We start from the raw sequence: 12,083 nt of genomic DNA, 5'->3' as shown, positions 1-12,083 counted from the left end.
CCCAGAACAGGTGGTTTACACGATGAGAATTCCGCTACTTCTTTTCATCGGATCAACCTGCGATTCAATTCATTTCAATGCCCCCCGAGACAGCCCGCTATTAAATATATTGTACTCCCGCCTCTTCGCTCGATACGGGAGATCGGACGGGATCACCGAGAAGATGATGAATTCATCTTTGAAAATAAAACCGAAACAGGTGGTAAATAAAAAGATTATAAAAGATACGCAGGTCACGCACAGCATCCAGGCTCCGACGACGAGCCGAACTGCTCGACAAAACCAATTTAAGACAGCATCTCAGTCGAGTACAATCAACTTCAATATCATATAATGCAACAGGTTGATCGACTATAGAATAATGACATCCTTTTATACACGTAAAAAACGGCGGCATTTCCGACGTACAAAAAAAGAGGTCTATTATATCAGGTAGAATGATAATGTATAGGTTCCATGCAAAAATGATAAAAATACAGGTAAAGACCAATCCCCCATATGTCGAGGTATATTAGGTCACACCATCAACATATCATAGGATAAATACACTACCATAAAAAAGTCTAGTTTTTTATTTGATTCATATAAAGAATCTCTTTCATTGTATTTTTCGTACAATTCTTTGGATCTTTCGGTGTAATTTTCGATGAAAATTAAAAATATTGTTAATATGCCTGTATTGTTCGATGAACACTATGCAATCCAGCTGATTTAAACATCAATCTGGCAATGGGTGATCATGTACTTGTGGTGATTTTACAAACAAGTGGAAGATGGTTTCGATCATTAGTTTTCCATTGAATCCACCGGATTAATCTGTTTTGAGTATAGAAGCATGCACATGCATGGTCTCGCTTGCACCTTCATCCACCTGCCCAGGCTGCCCTTGTTCCCATGTGGAATAATATTCTCAAGATAAACTAAAGATGTTCATCATCTTAACTCCCATGAAAAAATTTGTACAAGATATTACCGATTTTTCTTCGAGAAATTCATTCAATGTAAGTACTTATGTATCATCAGGACAGAATGGCTTTTCAGTGTGTTACACTTCCTAAAATCACCTAGACTTTCAGAGGAATCATTCTGGACACGGGGTGAGTTATAGAGATAAATATATGAATAATTCCAAATCGCTAAACTGCACTCAAATTCGAACTGTTTTAGGACTAAGTTAGAACTAAAGAGCGACATGCTTCTTGTTTTCTTATCAAAGAAATATCATATCAAGCCAGTTTCAGTTCCTTCAATTCGGTTCGTAAGCAACATTTCTTAATCGTTCTCTCAAAGCCCGGTGTAAATTTCAAGTTTCGGCTCTTCGGCTATTACTCGCAGCCTGTATAGGACATTGTTATGACAAGATATCAAAGACAACATCAGAAGCGTTGTTACTGAGATAGTGCTGTAACTGCAAACACCTCCCCTGCTCCGGCTGACTGCACACAAATAAATAAGAATACCGATATGAATGTAAACCAATACCCTTGTCATCGGTAAGCCTTGGTGCGGAAGCTTAATCTTTGGTTACCTGTACTTTTGTTTCATTTGTCTAGATTCTTATTTAAAATTACAGGAAACTACGATAATTCTTTAGAAAAAGATTTTGCATTTTCAAGTGATGAATTAAAATGTTTCAAAAATTTAAAAAAATCTAAGAATGAACAAAAATTTCGCTAACTAGGTTTTCAAAAATGTCTAAAATACTGCGAAACTGATTTGTAAGACAGACGCTTACCTCGGTTATAGTGTTATTCTAGAACCACAGCCATGTCCAAGCAATAACTCGATACAAATGTGTCAGAAGATCATTTTCGAGCAATAATAACATCTTGTTTCTAAGTGTCCATAACTAATTATAAGAGATCACATGATTTCATATCCAAATAGCTTTCAGCTATGATGTACAGGTGTCTTGTTTATTGGAACTAATTTCACATAAAGTTCCCCAATTAGAATCCAATCGGAATCCACATTCGCAATTGCTCACTTGACAATATCTGCGATGTAATTGCTCGAAAATATTTGCACTGTTCGTCTAATATACTTCCACAATAGCCGTATTATGCAATATAGTCTCATTAGAAATCAACAAATCAGTTTTCTTCGTCGTCCATCGACTTGGATAATCGAGTTAAGAAGCCACAGTGTTCACCGTGACGGACAAATCAGTTAACAAGGTGCGGAGACTTCGCCGGAGTAGAAGCCCGGGAACAATAGTACCTGCTCTTGTTGCCGGGTGAGAGCCTCCATCTCTGATGCGCCGAAGAATAGGACGGCTCTATTCACCTGTTTCTTCAACGGGCAGAGAGACAGATAAGTCATTCATAAATCTAGACCGCCCAGTTTATGAATGAACGAGTCTGGTGAATGAATGAACCACCGGCTTCCAATAAAATGTCAGAAATTATATGTAGAGTATGGATTTTCTCTAAAATCAAAACTTAAATTTCTCTCTGCGGACTCGGCATCCACATTCATGAATTTTACTCCAAATGCCCATTTCCTTCCTGCAGAGATAAGGTACTATCGAAAATGAGATACTCTACATTTTAATACGAAAATCTATCAGTTCGCCCTGATTAACTTATCTCAGACAAATTCTATATTCAGTCTGAAGTGGATTCTTGAATACACCGACGGGACGACACTTGATAAGACTGATAAAACCCATCCCTCTACTATCAACGCTAACGCAAAATCGAAATCAGGATTTCACCTTGGAATTCGTCAAAGATTTGCTTTTCAAAAATGTTGCATCACCAATTATGAAGACGGACACTTATAAACGAAGTGTAAACAGCTCAATTGACCACTCTCTCTAATTCCTGATTATGTCAATTTCCAAGACACTGAATTTTCATTCAATGATTACGCTTTGCTGCTGGGCATAATTAACTGAAATGCTATTCAACATCTTTCAGATTTTGAAAGCAAGGTCCCAATGAGCAGAACTTTAGGTGCAAAAAGCCAATATTTTGAAAATTTAGTGACACTTTTCAATGTAATTTCATTAAAATATACACAACCGTTATCGCCATCACCATTTCATCCATTACTTGAAGGATTGATAGATATTTGGAACTCATGCAAATGGGTTTAAATAAGATTCTTTAATCCTACTACTTAAACCAAATTTTCGAGACAGAAAGATACCGCTATAGTATGCTACTCTAATGTCGTTTATTTGTATTTTTTAAACTGGTCACTAATCCATGAAGATTTGTCCCATGTATTCACCTGTTTGACCGCTACTTTTTATGACACGGAAGAAGTATGTCATTTCTTATTGTGACCCAATGATTCGTTGGACAGGTCCCACTATCCCTAATTTATCATCAAGGGCCAAGGGTCAAGACCACCATGACCATCTATACCCGGACAGAGTATAAGAGTATCTAAAAGGTCAATGTCCTTCAAAATGACAAAGATAAACTCTTCCGTTATACGTATATGCTCCATAGCATCCCAGATCTTCCTACAAATCCTTCTAAACTGTCTCAAAGATTTTCTCTGAGATTTGAAAATTATATATTACTATTATCATAACCGGCATATCTGTCACATCTAAACATATATGAAATATAAGTATCGTATTTACACTGTATTTTTGACTCCACATTCACCTATGAAACGATTGGTTCAATTTTTGAATTTCTCGGTTCCATCCATTCTCGGTCGAAAGATTAATTTCTAAAATCTGCCTAGTAGCACGATGTTCAATTAAGAGGATGTTCACTTTCTAACTTTGTTCGATTTGAGATGCAATAATTGAATTTTCTGCCTCACAAAACAATTCGATCACGCGGTTTAGCAGATTACACGGGAGCGACTAGAAACGATTGATGTGCAATATTGTATCTTGAATGAGACAATTGAAATCAATCCGCCAGCCTCAAACTTACATTCACGTTGGTAATAAGTACCTGTCTTATTACATTGTGATTGACAACGGAGGGAAGTAATGATGAACAGGTTATTCGAATTCACCTGCCATGTGTCATCTGTGCGTAATCCCATCTTAAAGGGGGTCTTAAGGAGGAAGCCCCCGATATTTCAATCTTGAAGACTTTCCCAAAGGTCGGAATAAAATCATTCGTATTTACGGAAACAACAAGTACTCGAGTTCGGCCTTTGGCGATAATTAATTTGTGCCTAAATTTATCCCGAATTCCCAAACCAAGTGATGATCTCAAGATGGTAGGCAAGAATGCTGCTTTCATCCTCAGGGTTAATTTTCAATATACACTTACTTCTATATTCAATGATGTTTCTAAAATAAGTGCCCAAACATTTTGAAGTTTTACGATGGATTTTGTCAAATGTCTTTAGAGTGTAAGATCAGCATATTCCCGGGTACAACCCTTAATGATCACTGCTTGAATAGGTAACCCTAGTAATAGTAACGATCTCCTACCGATAGTGTACACCCCCTGTTCTGTAGCGCATCGAATACATTTTCGAATGATTCTCAAAAAGTCTAAGTGCAATCTTCTGCGTCTGAATGGAAACCCATCATTCATAAAAATGAACTATTACGTACCGGTACATTCATTTGACGGCTAAATGATATCTAGAACACCTCACAATGCCCGGTCTAGCCCCGTCGACTCATTCTGAGAAATCTCATTCTTTTTATCACCAGAAGAAACCGGAAAACACAGATCAGGCAGTGCAGATTTTTTGCCCCACTTGTGGTCAGCTATGCCACAAATGGCCCTCAAAATAATGTTGTATATGTTTCATACATTTTTAGTCAATATCTTCGGAGAATGTTAACATGTTAGAATTGACGATTGAGTGAGTTTTCGATCAGGCGATCGATCTGGCGAATAGATTATTTAACTTTATGAAATCAAATCAATGTAACACAAGATCAATTCTTCTAAACCTCTAAACAAGGGCTCATGCTTGCATATTAGTGTGACTTGCGCGCAGCTGGTATTTCGAACATTTGTAACATATTGAAAGGAAATATTCGTTTCTCAATGACTAATTAGACTATTTTTCAAAATGGCAGAGATCTTCTGAGGCCACTTTTAGTTCTAAGTTCCCTTGGATGATCCGAAAATAATGCAGGTCAAGGGTATTCCACAAATGATATTTCACAAAATAATGATGCATCAATTATAACCGTATTACAAAGATCCCTGAATAGATCAAAAATCCACAGGGATTCTATCGGTATTGACATAAAAAATATTTTCATATCTTCTTTCAGCGGGAGGTCTTCAATTAATAGCGGAAGGACAGCGTATATACGAAAGGGATGGATTCATCAATATTGATGCTGATAGCAACAACGCGAAGTCAATCTTCCTAATCTTTGCCAATATTCAGAATCACATGCTGGTCATATAGACATAAACTATAATGTCGAGTGTTCGTCAAGATTAAAATGAGATGGAATATTTAGGAACAGCTTATAACGATCTCATGAGCAAACATACTTTTATTATTGTGTGTATCTAGACAGGTTTGTATCTAAGGATTACCAAATTAATATCGTGAAAACTTAAAAGAAAATTCTGACATATTGAAGAATAAAAACTGACAGTCTTTCTATATGTTGCTTTTATTTAATTGAAAATGATCGCTTGATCACGGAATCATGTAGCGCTATGAAAGTGGGGTCGGGTGCACTTAAAAACTGAAGGAGAAATCTGGGTAGAATCTTGTAATCTTGTAATCACCAGATAAAATTATACGACATTCGCGTTTTGATTATATTAGTTCGGTCTGCTATTGTTAGATGGCAGCACACTCGGCTCATGACACTTAGTTTTTAAATTTACCAGAAGATGGCGCAGTGTCAAAGAATGGCGCGAAATGATTGAAAATCTGAATTCGCGTATTTTTCTCCTTTCTCTGGTCTCCTCTGGTAATTTTTATATTCAAAAAGAAAATATTTTCCCTTCACATACCACGGAAGTGGTCGAAGAGTAATCAAATGATCTTGCTAAAGCATCTTATCTTATCTAGCGCGTCTAGTCATATTATGTCATTATGTCCATATTATGTCACCTACCTCCCGGATAAGCGGATAAGGCAATGACATCAACTTATATATAAATAACAAAACTTTGGAAATTGTATTGTTTTAGTCGATCTGACGTTTCTTCATATTATTATCATCCTCGAATATGATTACTTAAAGAAGAATTAGCCTAGCAGAAGTTCAGAGTTTCGTCCACGCCACTTCAAAACAGGAAGAAGGAACTCGAGAATGTTGAAGAAGGCCTTTATGTTTGCATAATAGTCATTAATGAGGAATTAAAGCCCGGAGGTCGAATCTTACAGTCAGAAATCAATCATAAGATTTAGATACGCGAGGAGCCGGGTTATTTTCATTCAATCGACTTGTCCTCGTGTTCAACAACTTCTGCAACAATACACACATCAATTGAGCTCGAAATGTTTGCAACAAATTCGCATGGCTTATTAATTATGCTCGGTGTGAAATTTGGATTGCATTCCATGACAGGAAGAAAATCTCATCAGGTAGAATACGTACGAATTAGATTTCTTTATAAGTATACCATACGTAGTACACAATTTTGCCAGTTTTGTACTCAAACCCTGTAGTGTTAGGTATAAGCATTGGAATACCGACCACCGTTCTCAAAGAAATGACGAATTTTAAAAGACCATTTAGTAAGTAGTAAAGAGAGCTTTTTTTACACTTAGTATCTATACTTTAGTTCGACCAAACCAAGCAACCCTATGCGAGGGAAATCTCACAAAAATCAAAAGCGTAGTGTAGTATTGCACCTGGAATTTCTTTTTGTTTTTACGTGGCCCGAATCAGCCATCGTAACATACTATGGAAATAGAGGAGAGCAATAAGATTGTCTTATTTCTTTCATACAATTTATATGGTATATTGGCCTTCGTATGGTAGCTGATGATACCCTTCAGCCTGGATTCGCTTGCGACATTGACTCGGGCCCAATTCTCAAGGTTATCATCATGTATTTTAAAGGTGCGAATCACGGATTCAAAAGTGAGTTAATTGTTATAAATTAGCGAGTAATAAGATGTCTGAGATGGTGATTTAATTCCCCGGGGATTTTTAGTGTAGTCGATTAACCTTGAGACCTGAGTTAATTACGACGTAGGAAGTTCAAATTAGGTATGCGAGTTCGAATAAATTAGTCCTAGACTTCGGATCCGTTCATCTTGAACAATCGAGGGGAGTTTTGTGTAGCCGGAGAAATTGAATGAAATATCAATTCTCGATTGTAAGCCGTGCACACTGTGATATCGGAGGATGTACCCGACTTCCTCCTGCACTTTCCAATGTGTTTGGAAATTCGACGAAATATTTTATTATCTTATGTTTATAATCAGTTAGTGTAATTACAAGTAGCGGTCGACCTAATAGATCTCATTTTGCATACTAACACAAACTCATAGCCTCCTTCACGAGCATGGACCTAACGAATATCTAAAACTAAATAATCTAGAGGTCTTGCGGGACCGGTTTTGCAGAATGATTTTAAAGTTCAAAATACCTGGTCTGAAACTCGTGGCACGATATTTTGGTATTAATTGAAATTATGCCCAACAACCGCTTCGACAGCGAACTGAATACATTCTAAAGTTCAAACATTCTAAATGAAGCGCTACTCGATCTAAAGGAAAACTTTAGGGGCTTCACATGTGTCCTCCAAGAAATGCGAGGGAAAGAATAGAATACAACACTATACTTGATACTGACGTAGCGGAAACAGGGACTCGAATACCGGAAGAGATTTTTTTCATAATTAGGAAAGAAGGTAAGATTGAATGATTAACTTACCCCAGACTATAAACGTCCCGGAAGAACTTCACGCAAGCGAAGGGTAACAGAGAGAGTGATGTTTATGTCACAGAAACCTTGTTATTTCACTTTTATATCTATATCACAATAACAAAACTTGTGACAAATTCAAGTGGTCTTATGGCGTGTCATTTTATACGTTGACTATGGACTTTTTCTCTGGCTCAACATTCGAAGATTCTTGACACACATTACTATACACCATCACGAATACTTCAAATTTAAGAAAAAAATGGAAGGTAAAAATGTTGCTTTCAGTTGGACATCATCTATTGCCCATCTTCCAAGCCAGAACTAGGGTATGCTATAGTTGATATGACCGGGTGACATTGACTATTCTTCGATGAGTCCTCGAAAATCTAAATTTCAAAAATTCACTGGCAACGAGAGCTTCAAGTTCAACTATTGAACTTTATGTTCCCTCGATTTGCCAACACAACACAATTATGACGAATACAATATACTAAGGTATAGCTATAGCATTTTTTCGCGATTATTGAGTCACTCGGACGTTTTGACCTGGTTCAGGTGCGTATCATAAATATAAGGGCTTTGAGCACTCTTAAAAAACCTGCCCAAGTAAAGAAATGATGGTATCGCTAGTGGATGTTGAATGAAACCTGAATAAAATTCCACCTGTCAAAGTTTTATTGGTCCATCGTCAGGTGTATCTAGAACCTCTCAACATCCCCTCAAATACAGGTTAATTCAGAATTGAGTAATAGATATTCAAACTTTCAAATAATGCGTGAAGATTATTAACATTCAATCATGAATTGAATGAGAAATAGACTATATCAAAAATATGTGAATATGCCCTTATATGAACTGAATTTAAAAAATAACAAATACCTGGTTGAAGAAATTGCCACAATTTTCTCAACGAAAATATGTAGGATCCGATAATAAGATAAAAACCCACTATCTACAGATTAAAAGAATTAAAAACAAGAATTTATTTATTCAATCTAAAATATAAATAAGACACGACGTTTCGATCTCACCCTAAAGATCATCGTCAGGTAGGATCCGGTTCCACAGTAAAGAGTTAGAGTAAACTCTGTTTAAAAATCAGTTCATTTTCGATGAGTTAACTCGTGAGTCAAATCTTAACTCAGAACTGTGGAACTGGGTCCAGTGTGACGCTGCAAGTCTACCTCAGTCTTCCTCAGTCTACCCCAGTATATAAGGACAACGTTTAATTCGTGTCAGGTTAGATTCCATGCAAGGCTGGATGTTAAAAAATACTCGCTATGAAGCTTATTAACCTATCCTCGTAAAACCAGTATGAACAAAGGGATTTGATGTTGGGTTGCATTGGAATGCATCAAATGAAATCTTAGCAATGTCGAAAACAGATTAGAATGGGACACATGCCGAATATCTACTTTCACAATACGATACAATACGAAGCACGATATTGATAATTAGATAACTCAGTTCGTCCTATTGTATTTCTAATGGATTGGAGGTGTGCCTTTATCCCGGCAACATGTTTCCACTTTCCAACACGCAACCTATGACGCAAAACGACACAGAACGAATCTATCAAAAATATTTTCAAAAAGTCCATAAGTACATTTATGAATATGGCTTTGAGGTGTGTGTAGCCTTAACCACTCGGAAAATATCGAAATATACAGATTATCGATCGAATGATGATGTGGCCGGATGTAGAATGCGCAAATTTAACCGATTGATTCAAGCATTAAATCTGCAGATAATGAGGGGTTAATTCAACTATTCTATGTCTTAATACAATATTGGAGATGCCATCATATGACATTAAGTATTTCCGAATACTAAACAACTATTATATTTCATAAATAAAATAATTTATGTATTAAGCCTGACCTCGGGCAGCTGATTGTCACCCAGGTCGAGGTTAGGTGAGGCAACTAGTTGTTGGCATCTGAACAAACAGAACCCAGTGGCCGGTTAGCATACCTTAACATAGCAAAACTATAGCGATAAAACAATAAACTCAGATCACATTTATATTCGGTTCATTCATCTCGAACTGTATTGTACAATTATCATTACTAGATTGTAAATGACAGATGTGCTTCATATCATGTTTTCAACCAGTAAATGTCTTCAGACCATAAAAACAAATACAGCCCTGCAGGGTCTTTTAGTAGAGTGGAAATATTCGCATCCATTTTCAAATTTTCATCAACAGAATCCACAGCATGATCTATAGACCTATTCAAAAGGAAACACCTTCGTAATGTGTAAAGATATTTCCAACAAAATCCCGAAAAGACTTGGGCTGAACCAAAATGAAACATTTGGTTAATAGTTGTGAAGTGATGACTCCTAAAGTTTCTCGCTTCAGCCTACACTATGTGTCTTACTACCAAACTACAATTCATGATGGACATTTCAAATGAAACATCGAAATATCAATTCTTCGTCGAGATTAGCAAGATACATTATTCAAGGCACTGCCTCCCACATACATTAACTATTTACTTAATAATTAGCCGTATGCATTGATAAGATCTCTAAGAAACTCTAGGACGAGGGTTTGCATGAAACTGTTTCGTTCATAATTAATCGCACCCGGACCCTGTATTTAAGCGTCCCATTCGTATAGGTATCGGGATGACGCTTGACCCTGAGGAGTAAGTTGCTATGCAAGTAGTGTATCATTAGTTCGAACGGATTCGATCAAGTGATCCATTGTAAATGACCTGTATCAGACGATGGCCAATTTGCTCGATTATGACATTTGCAAAGAAAAACATCATATTTATACGAATCCATCAAGAATTACTTGAAAAACATTTTATTGATGGTTTGAACTTGACTAACAGGCCACTGTGTATGGGGCCTGATTGCTTGTTTTCAATAAAATCCAAAAATAAAATGTAATTCACACGTGGTATTATATGCGTTTTTGTAAAACCCTGCTGTTTCGCGGAATGACTTGAAATCTTATTTCGGAATAATCAAAAATGACTGATTAAAAATTCAAAGTCGTTCTGAAAAATAGACGCCAGTTTCGTCGTGGTCCTGGGTTGGTTGATTCAGGTAATTTGAATCATACTTTAGAACTGGTTCCTGAATGGTCGTACATGTGATAGATATTTGGTGGTAATCTAAAAATGATATCAAGCAACGAAACAAATCAAATACTGACCAGCCATTGTCTCCTGAATTTTTCCATTTTCAGCTTGAATTGCAGTCCTTTCCAACAAGTGTTTCCACAATCTCATTACTTATATAAACATAGACTATATATTCTATAATCTTGAACGAACACAGTTTCACAAAAAATCCATAAATCGCGAATTCATCTTCATCCATATTTTCGTTAGAAATAGTCGGTACATTTAATCTATTCAGACGAATAGATCCTGTGGTCAAAAAAATCGTAATGAAATCATTCCTAATTGCGCCCAGCGTGATGTTAATCAGTAATTAATACGAGGTAATTAATTCACTAAACAGTCTTGACGGGATAGTACACGAGGTACGCGATGTCCTCACTCTAACGAAGTGATTCACTTTCTGGCTTGTATCTCCCAAGGAATCGCATCAAAATCTACCACATCGGTTCCTATTGTCGAATCGAAGAGATCTCACATCGGCCGAAAATCTGCCTAGAGGAAATCTCGCATGTGACTTATTTGTCTTTAACTGGCCGTCTTCATAAGTTTTACACCACCATAAGATCAACGCAGTTGTTGTGATGCAATTTTGTAAGGAAGATGTAATCTCTGTCTTCTGACATAGGTGCAAAGAATGCGATGGTCAAAAGAATTGTTTGTCCACGGACAATAGCGAGAAATGAATGTGCGAATAGTGCCCAGGATGACATTGCAAAGTAGCCACACTTTCCTGTTGGTTCAGTCAACGGCAGGCTTTCAAAAGTCGGACACCACCCTATAATTTCCAAGCCAAACTTACAAAGCCGGGGCTTCGTAACCTTTTTTCGCGAATAACGCCTTGAAAGAAAACCGTTTTTCATGGCTCTTGTGTGCCCATTTTGTTAGGTAGGAATTATAGCAACAGGGTTTCCAATCGTACATAAGTCAACACAAAGTATATTTATATCCTGGGTGTTAAGACCGACTTCCTACATCCTACGGACCCAGAAACTCGGTTTTAGTGTGGAAAATGGCCGGAAGAACGCATGATAGCCCAAAACAAGTCGTTCAGCGCTCGGAACCTACCAAGTTAAACTACTGAAGATTAATTGAAGAAATCCCACAATTCAAAATTCTATCATGAGCCATCATCAAGTGGAATGTTGTGG

Source organism: Tubulanus polymorphus, chromosome 7 (assembly GCF_964204645.1).
Source record: "Tubulanus polymorphus chromosome 7, tnTubPoly1.2, whole genome shotgun sequence".
Classification (NCBI taxonomy): Eukaryota; Metazoa; Nemertea; class Palaeonemertea; order Tubulaniformes; family Tubulanidae; genus Tubulanus; species Tubulanus polymorphus.
The sequence above is the reverse complement of the archived record's forward strand: the minus strand, read 5'-3'. Positions refer to the sequence as shown.